Here is a 14195-nt window from a genome sequence, read left to right as displayed (position 1 = left end):
AATATTTTATAAAAAGCACTATTTTAAAAACTAGCCAAGAATGAGGTAAATGTACTTCTGTTGCCTCCATAGCACAGGGATTCACTCATCAGCTATAAGGAACAACCTATAGTTTCATTAACTGGGATGTTTTTGACTAAGAGTCTGGGTTTCATAGCTAAGAGGCTATTATCTTAGAAACCATTCCACTGATCATACAAAATAGTGGAGGAAATTAATTTAAAAGTAAGAGGATTTATTTTGGTTTATGGTTTCACAGGTTTCCATGCACAGCCATCTGGCTTATGAAATGTTGGCGTGATCGCATGGTGGAACAAAGCTACCTCAAGATAGACAAAGAGGAAAGAGAGGGTTGGAGAAAGCGGCTGATATGAAATTTATTCTTCAAAATTATATCCTCAGTGACCTACTTCCTCTAATTATGTCTCACATCCTAAATGTTCCTATCACTTCCCATGAATGGAATAATCTATAAATGGTGCTGGATTCCCCAGTGAGTGATCACTGTTTCTTTGGGGACCAGGCATTCTGTACATGAGCTTTGGGTCACTAATTTCAAATCCAAACCACAATTGTCAAATCAAGCTCTTCCTTTCAAATACAAAACAATTGTCTCAAGGTTGATTCTAATGTTTAAATTGTTTACAAATTCCTCTTCATTGTGTTATTCCTTTGGCCCCAGGTTAAACTACACAAACAAGCATGAGACGAGTAATGGACACTGAAGAGACTCAGTCTATTTCAACATCCACTGAGTGTCTTCTGGTAGTGAGAAGCTTGCTAAAATATCTCAAGTAACCGGGCACTCATAAAACTCATAAACCCCATTGCCTAACACCAGGGATGAAACAACAGAAGTTCTAAAGGTTAGATGCTTTACCCATGATCAGACAGAGATGGGAGGGGGCAGGTAAAGTTCTGTGGGATCTACAAACGTCTCTCTGTCTATCTTGACATGTTTTATTGGAGTCAAAATTACCCAGAAATGGGATCTTCTTAAAGCAGAGAATACATAGAACCAGTCTGAGTGCTTTAGATTGTTTGTAGATATCAGAATTCTCTTCCTTCTTGTGATAGTTAACATTCATTGCCAATTTGACAATATCTATAAACATCTAGGAGATAAGTTTCTGATCACGGCTATCATGGGTTATATAGATTAAGTTAGTTGAAATGGGAAGGCCACCGCAGTTGTTGGCACCATGCCATGGAGTATGATCCTAGACTGAAGAAGAAATGAGCTGAGCATCTGCATTCAGGTCTCTCTGTTTCCAGACAGTGGGCAGAGTTTTCCAACGGCCTTTTCTCTTTCCACCATTACTTCCCTGCCATGGTGGACTGCACTCTCACACTGGAGACTGGAGCCCTTCCTCTCACAACTTCTACTGGCCAAGCATTTCATCCATTGTGGCTGGAGATGATTTCACTCTCCAGTCTCCACGCCAGTCTCCTTCCACTCTCTCCATGGTGAGACTTAGCTTACAAATTAAGCCTCGGCATTGAGTGGTCCTTCCATGTCAATGCTGAGTCTTCTCCCCTTGGTTCCCCTAGGACCTCCTATGTCTCTTTACCATCACGTCTATGTTATTGCATCTTAGGTTATAGTATGAAGTATTATTTATTAGTTAAGTTTTCTGAGGACAAGGAACATGTATGAAATTCTGAAAAAGATTTTAAATAAAAATATTTTTTAAATAAAAGAATTTTTGTGGAGGGGACAAATGTCTTCAGAATTCACTCAATGACCTCTGTCTATTAAAACCAGCTGTACACTGACATCTGTGCCAGTCTTGGAAACCTAAATTGAAGGGGTATTCCTTGTCACCAGAGAGATTATCTAACAACCCATCTTATAACCTGAGATGCAGTTCTAGTGGAGAAAACTGATTTCTCCTTTGCCAGTGGGTATCAAATTATAGACAGCTTCTCGATTAGGTTGGGACCCAGTGCCCACTTCTCCCTCTCAGTGCTAAACCCCCTCTGACTTGAAGCTGTTCAGATCTTGTGTGTGATGCTACAATTTCTATGAATTCATATGTGTATTAGTACTATTATATCTGGAAGACACCGTTTCCTTGGAATCACCGTCTACCTCTGACTCTTACAGTCTTTCTGCTTCCTCTTCTGCACAGCTCCCTGAGCCCTGCCTGAGGGGAGGGTTTGGTGAAGAAATTCTATTCAGGATTGAGTGCCCTAAAGTTTCTTGCAACTGTCCAGTTGTGGGTCTCTGTGTGAATTCATCTACAGCAAGAAAAGGCTTCTCCAGTGTGGGTGGAAGGAGGCACTGATCTATGGGTATAACAGTGTGTCACCAAAAGTCATTTTATTCATTTTATTACTATGATCATTTAGCAGAATAAGAGTAGCAGGTTTTAGCCTAGGCCCATGACCTTTGTAGGTTCAGGTTCTTAGCCATTTTAGCAGTTTCAGGTATGGGTTCCATCTCATGGATGGGCCTTCAATCTAGTATGGGGGTGGTTGGTTATTTTCTTTCTTTAACAAGGCAGCCATCCTTCTTCAAATAATGCCTAATAGTATTCCCTGTAAGAATTCCTGCCACTTGGTCTTAAGTAGCATCTGTTATTTGATTTATTGCATCCTATAATTTCTCAGCAGTGACCACTGCAATTAAATAATTAGATATGTTACAATTACTTTGATAACGGTCTCCTTCTGACAATTGACAGGTAAGACAAGGAGTTGGCTTTTTTTTTCCCACTTCCCTATCTTTAGTACCTGCCATGTTACCATTGAGGCTCAAAAATTTGTGTTAGGCCAAGAAAAGGAATCTGTGAATGAATGGAAAATGATTCCCTGGCTTCTGCTTTGTGGATTAAGTGGGTACTGTGCAGTGCAGGATAACTCACGTTCATCATTCTAAGCTCTGCCATCCTGCTCCCTGTTCTCCCACCCTGCAGCTGCTTTCCCAAAGACTCTCTGAATCGCTCCGTTTTTTGAATCACAGGAGCTGGCTGTTGGGAACACCCACAGATGCTCTCTACAAGCACACAACTTACTCTGAGTAATCACATTGATTTGGAATTAACGGCATTCAGATACCTCATTGAAGATGCCATCTGGGATATTATTGCTCTTCAGAGGTATATCATATTCTGAGAAAATCTGTCAGAACGTAGAAATAACTCAGCAGAATGGCTATCGCTGCATCTAGATATGCTGGCTAGGCACAGAGTTGAGGGCTTTAGGTTTCACTTCCCCCGCATGAGATGCTGGAGGATGTAGGGCTTGTCCTCTGTTTTCAAGAGTAAGAGATAGAGAAAGTTCAGCAGCATTCAGAAAGTTGTCCTGCATGCCACTAGGAATCCAAAAGCATCTCGCTGACAACCACCACTCTTCAAATTTGTCTCTGGAGATAAAAGGGGTGAACTTAGCTAACACCAAGTTTTGCCCCTGTCTTAACTACTTAGTCCCCCTTTCTTTTATAAAGACAGGCAGCTGTTAAGTGGAGGGCACCAGGTCAGAGTCCAACCATGGTGTCAGATCTAAAAGGAGAAGGGACTGGGACAAGGAGAGACCCTTCTCTCGAATAGTGAAGCAATTTACCTCTCCTGGGAACAGAGGGGTGCCTTATGATTCTTAGGTCGAGTGGGGACCAGGTCTTTTTTCTCCCCTTACCCGTCCTAGGATTCCCAGTATCCTATCTTAGGTTGGGGGATGTTCTGCCACAAGTCACCCGTCCTTGGAGCTCCTCAAATAAAAGGTATTTAGCAAGTTCTAAAGTAAGCAGGTCTTTGATCACAGGGTACCCTGTGTTAGGCTATGTGGAGGGCAATTCTCATCCCGGCATCATGCCATGTTGAGCCAGCCTGTACAGCCTCGGTATGATGTGCGTTCAGGTGAGAACTCCACATTAACTCCCGTCATTGGGCCCCTGCATCTATCATTAATAAAAATACTGTGAGTAGCTCCTAATGATATAATTTTGGGCACCAATAACTCCATGTCCAGACAAGAAGAAAGGGCATTTTCCAAACCCAGTATTCACCTTTTAGTCTGGCCTAAGGTACATCCTCCTTCCTAAATGCCTACTCCACAATAAGATTACGAGTGCTGCCTGCCAAAAATTAGGGCAGTGTAAAAGGGATCAAAATCTAAAATTCTTAGCATATGCATTAAACCCAAACATTTTACAGCGTGTGTCAAACCTTTTCCAACATCTATAAGCAGTTCTAAATATCATTAGATCAATTTCCGTAAGAGCACAATGACATACATTGTTCTATTGTTCTTTTTGTTTGTTTGTTTGGTTTTTTTTTTTGTTTTTTCAAGACAGGGTTTCTCTGTGGCTTTGGAGGCTGTCCTGGAACTAGCTCTGTAGACCAGGCTGGTCTCGAACTCACAGAGATCCGCCTGCCTCTGCCTCCTGAGTGTTGGGATTAAAGGCGTGCGCCACCATCGCCCGGCGACATACATTGTTCTTATCAAATACCACCAGTTTCAGTCTGTTCGGGTGCCACTGTTGATTGCCTTGACGGGTTACTTAGTCTAGGGTTAGTAACCGTCTGGCAGTTCAGTTATTCCAGGGTCCCGGAGAGGCACTATCTGTAAGATAAATGGGCTAGGAGAGAAGAAGAAGGCCATGCTACATTTGTCAGAGCCTCCGTTTATTAGAGATGGGGTACAGCTTTATATAGGGTAAGGAGTTGGGGGATGGACACAGGGGCCTGGGCTCTCGCCGCGTGATTCACGTTGGTCACGTGGTCTGTGCTGGTCACGTAGGCAGGAGGTTATCTTCCGTCAGGTCACTGTAGGCCAGGAAGTCGCGAGTTGCCACACCTAGTTCCCTAGATAGTTTGGAATGTGGGGTGGGTTCCGCTAACAATAGCTCTCCATCAGCCAATTTGGGTGTGGGGTAGGCTCTGTCAATAGAACGATTCCTAACACAATTATGGGTGTGGGGTTCTCTGTAGACTCCCCAGGGTGATGGTTCCTGCAATGATTTTAGGAGGAAATTGGCTCCTGACAATTTAGGAGTCATGGAACCAGTCATTCCAAGACAAGTTTCTTGAGCTCTTGGGCCATTATGGAACTTTAAATCTGTTGTATACCTGGAATGTAGTCGAGACTCAAAATATTTACTGAAATAAACTGATTTAAGTCATGCTATAATCTTAGGTCTGGCCATGATAGAAAGTAATGGTGTTATGCACAAATCTGCAATCCCTGCTCAAGCCAACAAGGAAACCAAGAGTCCCATATGTAAAAGCAAAGAGCCTTTATTTTAATGAAGTTTGCAAACTCGATCTCTTCACATGTCCAGCATATTGGAATAACTGGAAGACCTGAGCTCAATTAGAATAGGGTTCTATAGTAGTAAAGGTGGGGGAGAGGGGTTTCTGAGGTTTTAAGACCTCTGACTGGCTGACATCTAGGGTTTCCTGGTGACTGTGCGCTGGCAGGTCTTTCTATCTACAGTGCTTGGAATGTCAGGAATTTCCTTTGAATGGTCTGTTCTTGGGTGGGAGTCAGGTGATCTCAGCACATCATTCCTCCTGCATCTGGCACTATTTCAGATTAAACAATTGAGGAGACTCCAACCTCCATTGAAATTCAGCGATGGCCAGAATCCCAGGTGATAATGGTTGGAGGAAATAAAGAACTTCCTTTGGGTGACCTGCCCAGACTTAGATTATCATGGCTGGCTCTCCCAAATGGCATTGATTCATTTAACTATATCTTAATTCTAGGAAACATAGACCATTGTAAACATCATTGCTGATGGTATGCTAGAAAACTAGCTCTGAGGGGACTGTGGGAAATATTTTCCTTTTCCTGGGATGTAAATATTTCCACTACAGTCTGCTTTGGTCCACCAAACTCTCAGCAGCTAGCTTCCCAAATGTCTGCAGACGACATAATGGGATCTTGTAAGCCAGTTTAAGCCAGCTTTAGCAACACGCAAAAAGAACACGTTCCTATCCTGTCCCTTCCCCTGCTGGGCTAATGCCAAGCTTTGAGTCTACCCAAAGAAAGCCATACCACAAGGCTCACAGTAGATGTCTGCCCCCTAAGCCATTTAGGAAGAACACCTGGAGACATCCCAGGTGCTGCCTGCTTTCACAACTGTCTTTCAGCCCTGCAGCGGAGACTCCCTCTGTGGGCAGAGGACTATTGTCATACCAGGGAAAGTCAGTATTATTCAGCAGGCCCTTTAGAATTGAGACTAGCATTTGGAAAGGATTATCCCAGGCAAAGTCATCAACTGCTGTGTACTCATTGAACTTAAAACAATGCAAGATTGATTACTTTTGTAGTTTATGCAAATTACAAATGGCATTGGTATTAAATCCTTGGTACTTGACTTCATTTCCAAGTGTTTCCGCAGCTACTGTTTTCGAGTAAAGGAAGTAAATTTTTTAAAAAAACAATAAAGATGTGTGTGTGCTTACGTATGAATCGTATGTCTGTCTGTATGTATGTTCTCTCCAAAAAAAGGGCGAAAATGACATCTAGGGTACACTGATAAATACTTCTTTCTGTACATGATTTTTAAAAAGACAAAACACTTGATAAAATGACCTCAGCTGTGCTGATTTCTCCCCTCCCATGTGGTACCTGAGCAGAATGCCAGGGCCCTGCTGCAGTGCTTTCGTTTCTAACTAGGTGGCTTTATATTTTCCCTGGGCTGCACTGAAATGAGTCCTCACTCAGAGCCCAGCCTCATGAATTTGCCACCCCTGCACAAGCTTTAAAGAATACCACAGGAGTTCTCACTAATTTACCTAAACCACCTTCCCTACAACGACACGCGTTAAGGGTATTAAAGTGTATGACCTGAGATACAGAAAGGAGTCTTAAGACAAATCATTTTTTAAAGCAGTCTGGGGATTGAGTTTCTTTCATATTTCACACCAAATTACAAAGTATCACGATGATGGAGCAGTACACAAATTGTCACATTTCAGACAGACATTGTTTTCACTTTACAAATGAAACATTCCCACACATGGAGAAGGAGAGGAGGCAGGATTTGAACAATTCCCCCTCCCCCCATTGCAAATATCCTTGCTTTGTCTGCAGCATCACTCTGCCTTCTGAATATACTCCTGCAGCTCTGTCCACAAGTTCCCTTTATTCCTACTGAGCACTTACAATCAAAGCAAAGTCACCTTCTGTCTCCACCTTGTCTCTAACTTAAATCTGAGATGATGTCATGGGATAGCCAAATTAAATCAGTACAGATTTATCAAAGTCTTACGTCATTGGAGATGCTATGTGAGGTGTAGAGTAACTGCAAAGTCCTTCCAACAGGAAGCTAATAACTTCACACACAGAGAGAAAGACAAATACATGGAGAATTTAGAACCTAATTACAGTCAGCCCAACCCTGAGCTCCTCCTCTCTTTCCTGGGCTACGGGACTTTGGTTGATGTATTCCTGTCAAGCCCACACTGCTCTCTCTTCTCCCAAGCTCATTCCACCCATTGTTCAAGTCCCTGTGAGTCTACCACTGCCCTCCCTCTGAGAACCATTCATACCTCCCCACCTCAACCACCATAACCTTTGCTCTTGTCCCAATGCTGTGTTCCATTATCTGTAGCCTAGAAGATTTCAATGACTTTTAACTTTTTTAATCCTTTACTTTATTTTAATCCTGTATTTTATTTTGGATGTACAGGTGTTTTTCCCAGTGTATGTCTCTGTACCCGCTGTGTGACAATGGTCTTTCTTGTATTGTTTTAATAAAATGCTGATTGGCCAGTAGTCAGGCAGGAAGTAGAGGCAGGGTAACCAGACAGGAAGTAGAGGTGGGGTGACAAGAACAGGAGGATTCTGGGAAGAGGAAAGGGTCCGTTTGCAGTCATCACCCAGATACAAAGGAAGCAAGATGAGAATGCCTTGCTGCTGAAAGGTGCCAAGCTATGTGGCTAACACAGACAAGAAAAATGGGTTAATGTAAGAAGTAAGAATTAGTAAATAAGAAAGCCTGAGCTTATAGCTTTAACCAGTTTATAAGTAATGTAGACTTCTGCGTGTTTCTTTGAAACTAAACAGCTGCAGGACTGTGGACTGGGTAGGACATAAAACCTCAGTCAACATGTACCAAGTCTCTTCCTGGTGCCTCCATAGGCCAGAAGAAGATATTGGATCCCTGGGACTAGAATTACAGACACTTACACTTGTGAACCCTCCATTGAGAATTGGGAACCAAACCCTGGTCTTATAAAAGAATAATTAATACTCTAGGACCACTCTAACAGTGTGACATCTCTCCAGTCTCAATTGAAGCAAGTTCGAAACAGAATTTCCTCTGTAGAGAGCCCTGCACAAACTTGAAGATAAATTTTGATTTTATATTTTTAACTTTTATCATAACACTTTACAACTCCAAATGTTTCACAGATTTAAGAAACTAAGAAAACCAAGTATTCTCCAAATGAACCTTGCTTGCCACCGTGACAACCAACGAGATGAGGAAAGGCTGTCTTTGGATGGCAGCTTACCTCAAGTTTAGACTTAAGGACCCTCTGTCAATTGTATTTCTTTTCTCATGCCTCCCACCCAGTTCCCCTCGGAGGCACTCTGTGGAACAATTGGCCTATGCAGAGCTCTTTAAAAGCTCTGGCCTGAGGAATAAATCCAGCTCATTAAGCCTAATATTCAAGGCTCTTCTGTTTGGCAGACTTGGGAGCCACCCCCTAGGGTTACTGCAACATTCAAGGTTCTTAGAACATTCCCCATACATGAGAAACATCCAGTAAGTATAGTTTGTTATAGTAGTTGTTCTTTCCAATCTCCCGACCATTTATAGACCTCAAGCTTCAATTATGTTATGCGAGCGTCTATGCCTATGTTTTCAGTCCCTAATCAGCTCTCCCTAGTCATTCCCTTAAACTATTTTCTCAGCCTGAAATTCCTTTCATATCTAATATCTGTATGCACAGCCCCATCCCTCTGCTGAGACCCACTGCCGTTCGGATGATCATCCCGGCAGCAACCATCTCTCCCGGCTCTAAACGTTTACAGGCTTGCATCAGGCCCCTCCCAGGACCTGGTCATATCGTTCGTCCTGTCACTCCATTTCATCCCTCCCAGCATAACGTGCATGCTGAGCCGAGATCATTTCTCCCCATCTCCCTGTTCCTACCTGCCGTGGCCAGTCCTCTGTAAATACTGAATAAATGAATATCACCTGCTCGATCCCTTCACCTTGCCATGCAGGGCCACATCTTGGGCCTTGATGCTACTGAGTTAAGCAAGAACATCGGTGACTGTGAAACAGCCCCCAAAATATCATTTGAAAACAAAAGTGCCATGGCAGAATAGCAATGCAACTCAAAATATTACAGGTTGAATCACTCTGCAGGTCAGCCTTGGTTTCTTTCAAGGACTCACCTTTGTGTCGGAGTTTCCGCTCCAACAGGAACTTGTATTTGGTATTTGTATTACCATAGCCCCAGATGGTGTCTCGCAACTCCCCCCTGAAGATTGAAATCTCAGAGAAGAGATGCCTACGAGTCTGGACCTGCTCCTGTGACCCTTCTCCCTATTGAGCCCAGCCCTGGTTCACCTGGCACCTCACGGCAGCGGTGTCTTCCTTGATAGAGTTCTGCCTGCAAACCTCATGAGAGGGATACGGGAGACTGTAAACCGCAGATGTGATCTCGTTCTTTATTTTATCCTTTCTTTAACAGCTTCAGTGGTTCTGCATCATAAGTGCCACATTTCTCCCAGTGTGAACCGCAGGATATCATCAGAAGCATCTGGAACACGTGCTAAAATGTATTCTCCTGAGCTCAGTCCTGAACCTAATGAGGCCCGATATGCGCTGCTGCTTTTCTGTAGCTTCAAAGGTGATTCCTCTGTTTGTACAAGCACAGGCAACCCATGCTTAAGTAAAGCACGTTGTTTCTTCCAGTATTACAATGTGAGACAGTTTGTTGCTTAGCGTCATCTCCTCACAGCCACGCTTTCTGCTTCCCCGTCGTTTTGTTGTGTTTTCCATTCAGACAGAATGGGTCAGTATCACCGGAAGCAGCTGGGCCCCTTTCACTCTGTCCTTGCAAGGCTGTCTCCCATGAACCCTTCTGTCTTCACCGCCTGTGTGATGGAAACACTCACATATCCAACTGCACGCGCGCGTGTGCGCGCACACACACACACACACACACACACACACACACACAACACACACAAAATTTATCCATTTCCTTGCTGCTCCCTCAGAAGCATTCCTACAGCTACAAAACCTTATACCCATTTCCTTAGAGTGTTCAGCTGTCTCCATTCATACCTATCTTCCCCACCTCCTAAGCCTGTGTGCTGTGAGTATTGATCTCCCTGCCTATCTCCCATTAGTCACCTGTCACTGAAAGCTGGGACCCTGCACAGATGCAATTAGTATGACATGGTGCTTGTGAGCTGCAGACAAGTGTAGCGTGGGCTCTCTCTCCCCTTGAGGTTCTTTGCTGAACAAAAATGGGCCATATAGCTGTACCCCACAGAGCCTCAATTTCTTAATTTAACAATGGCCTCAGTGTCACGTTGGGGTTAAATGTGATCAAACACTTGAAGGCCAAACAGCAGTACCCCCGAAATTTACAAGAACCAAATACACTTTTACTGTTAGTAATATCATCATTATTTTATGATCTTATTATCTCAAGAGGAAGCAATAATGTCTTTCCCAAAGAGATAATAAATCACTGTAAGTTTTGTCTGCTGGTAATGTTACAGATAGAGTCTCTATATTTGATAAGAAAAAATTAATAGGGTAGCATGAGGTCCCCACCCCTTACTTTTTTATAATATCATTGCCCTGGCTTTGGGAGCTCATGATGCAGAACGGAATCCTGAATCAGAATTTATATGATTTCTGATTGTTTCCCCATGGAGCAAGCTGAACCATGCCACAGTGGAGACATAACCATGAAATAGGCTGCTGAGAAAAGAAAACAGACTGGAAGGTACAAGATGCATGGGCATCATGGATAATGAAAGGGAAAGGGGATAAGGGCAATAGTCCCTGTGTAAGGATGCTGGCGATTTCATGTATCCTTCCAAGTACTTTGTTCAGTCAAAAGACATTTATTAAACACAGCGTAGGCAGGCACTATACTAGGAATAGGACAAAACAAAATCCCTGCACTAGATGGCTAATGGTGAGACAAAGTTCCTCCCCTTGCAGAATTTACCATTTTATAGGAAGAGACAATAGAATAATTAAGAATATGAAGTCATCCCGTATAATTTGGACCTTGGTACATACATATCACAGGAAGGAGGTGTGACATGTGGTACCTCAAGGGACCACTACCTTGCAATAGTTATGCATTGGACCAGTTTGCCTCCCCTACACTGGCATGAGTGTGCCTGCTTTTCAGATTCGGGCCATAATTGCAATAAGGACCAGTGAGATGAAATGTTTTTTTCACTTGGCCTGATTGAGCACATTGGGGGCTTAAATTCTATTTCCTAGTTGGTTGTACATTCAGTCTACTTCTGAAGTGACTAAAATAGTAATGAGCATATATTAAAGGCAACAGATGGGGTGGGGTAATGGTCATTTTGACCTACATTTCAAGTTCAGAGTAGCCTAGGCCACACAAAAGCATGTGTGTGTGTGTGCATACATGCACACACACACACACACACACACACACACACACTTCCTTGTGGCTTTTCCAATAATTCTAGTGTTAATCATCCTTCCCTTCCCCCTCCCTCCTCTGATTTACCTTTCTGTCCTCCTTCAAATTTAAATCTCCCCTTCTTTGCTCTCCATTTTCTACACATACACACTTTAAAGAGTTTAATTTGAGTTACCTACATCAAGGTGGACTGGGAGAATGTTCCTTCCAGAATCCATCAATTACCAACCACAAAGTCTAGTTCCTGAGAGGTGAGATACCTCCCTGAAGCTGATGTTTAACTGGGTCCTGGAGACTCACAAAATCATACAGGATATTGCTATTGCTTTTGTGCCCACTATAACTTAATGTTAGGACCCTATTGCTGAAGACAATACACACTTTGAACACAAGACATCCAGAAATCATGCTGGTACTGGCATGGAAGATTTCACCCTGCTTTCTAGCTTTCATAGTGTTCAAAGGTGGTCTGCAGACTGAGGAGACACGTTGACAACAGTCTTACTCACATATGAAGCCTGGAAGCTACAGTAATGACCAAGCAGGCAAGATATGCTTAGTAGTGTAATAGTAGCATAAAGGTCATGGGTGTATCAACAGAGTTTGACTGGATTTAAGGTCCGCTTTATAAGATGGAACTCAGGACAGTTTAGGAACTGCAGCCAAGGAGGCCAAAAGACCTAAGAGAGAACCTAGTACTATTCGTTTGCTAACTGTACATAGAATCTAGCCGCCTTCTAAATACTTATCCTTATACTCATACATTAGTGCACAGCTCAACACTCATTGGATAAGATTCTTTTTGCAAGCGATAAAGGTTAATTTGGAGAACTACAACTGGTCAAAAGTACAGAGAATAAATAACTGTAGAGTTCTCGTTACTTTATGGGACATCTATACCATGCTATCCCAAAGACTCATTGTAGACTCCTAAAACAATGGAATTAGGGGTAGAAATATTTAAAGGGCCAGAGGACAACTATGAAAAATCAACCGTGAACACACAACCTGAACAAGACTTGAATGGAGCAAACCAACATGAATGGAGAAATATCCCATGACACTCTACTTGGAGCTAATGAGCTATAAGCAACTGATAACTCCTAGGAAGGGAAGAGCCAGTTTTCTACAGAAGTGAGACTAACTGAAGGTTTCCCAGACTCCACTGGACAGCTCTTTATGTGCTCACAAGAGCAGCAGAAACTAGACTCAGTAGGTTGTAAGGAAACAAATAAATAATAACATGAAGAAGACATGAGGTTGGGTAGGAAAAAGGGAAAATGGGGGATAGAAATGGTACCATGTATACATAGGTGACATTCTCAAGTAATAAAAACAAGAATGCAAAAGTAAGCAAGAAAAAAATCACACTATCTTTATTTGTTGTTAAATAAAATCATATTTCATGTATTAAAATGCATAATTTATGTCATGTCATACCAAGCATAATCCATTGGAGTATTCCTTTCTCTGTATGTTAAGCATTCCGTTATTGCAGTATCCTTTGCGTATAGCAATACAGTGCTAAGTTCCTGTACCTTTCAAGTATATTGAAGTGCATAACGAAAGAATACCCCCCCACACACACACACAACCAAAAATACCTACAGGATGATCAGTGACACAATACAGAACCTACTCTCTGCCTCAATCTTCCACATTCAAGTGGAACAAGATTTTTATTATTTCCAGGAACTCAGGTGGGTCTTGCTTGGGGTTATTCTATCTAAAAGGCCCATGAAGTGTTTCATTGGAAAAGGAGACGGTGTTACAATGATAAATGCAAATTTAAGTCCGAAAGACAGAAAACAATTTAAAAGGTTTGAAATGGCAATTTTTACGTTTCAAAAGTCTTAGAGGTGCTGTCATATCCAGGGCCTTCTCTGATGAGCGCTACAAGTAGGCCGTCACGAAACTGCTGAGATGGAGACATCTAAATGGTGCAGCCCATCTATCAATCCCTGGCAAAGCAGAGAAGGCTCCCCAGCAGCACCAAGGCTCCCTCCCCAGAGGGCTACAGGGGCCTGGCAGAGGTGCACACCTTTTCTTGGACACCATTCTTGTATCTGCTGTTCCATGGCAAAGAGACCATTTGATTTTTCTTCCCTTCCACTACTGAGAGATTATTCATGAGATTCTATCATAGAATTCTCACCTCATCTAAAGTGGCTTTTTGTGTTGCATAGAATACCATGTCTCCTTTCGAATGTGTAAGGCTCTCAGAGTAGGGGCTCCTGATGGTCTTCAAAGTTTAGTGTGCCACCTCATAGCTCCTTCTGCTGTCACATACATGAAATATAAATAAGGATTCACTCTGGTCATGTCTGTTAAACTTCTACCCTTTCCTAAAGGCTATCAGTAGATACCATAAGATCACACACATTGAGATAAGCTTTTTAGAGCAAATGCTTGGTCTCAATGAGTTTAAAATAATTTCTAAAGCAGTCTTATATTGTCCATCTGCCTCACACATGTGAATTTGATTGACACATCTTTACTAATGGAATGGTCAATTGATGTTTCTTGTACAGCAGCTATGATATTGAAAGTTTCTGCTATACCAGGCAGTGTTCTAGACCATGG

Source organism: Microtus ochrogaster, chromosome 4, assembly GCF_000317375.1.
Source record: "Microtus ochrogaster isolate Prairie Vole_2 chromosome 4, MicOch1.0, whole genome shotgun sequence".
Lineage (NCBI taxonomy): Eukaryota > Metazoa > Chordata > Mammalia > Rodentia > Cricetidae > Microtus > Microtus ochrogaster.
This window is presented reverse-complemented; position numbering follows the sequence as displayed.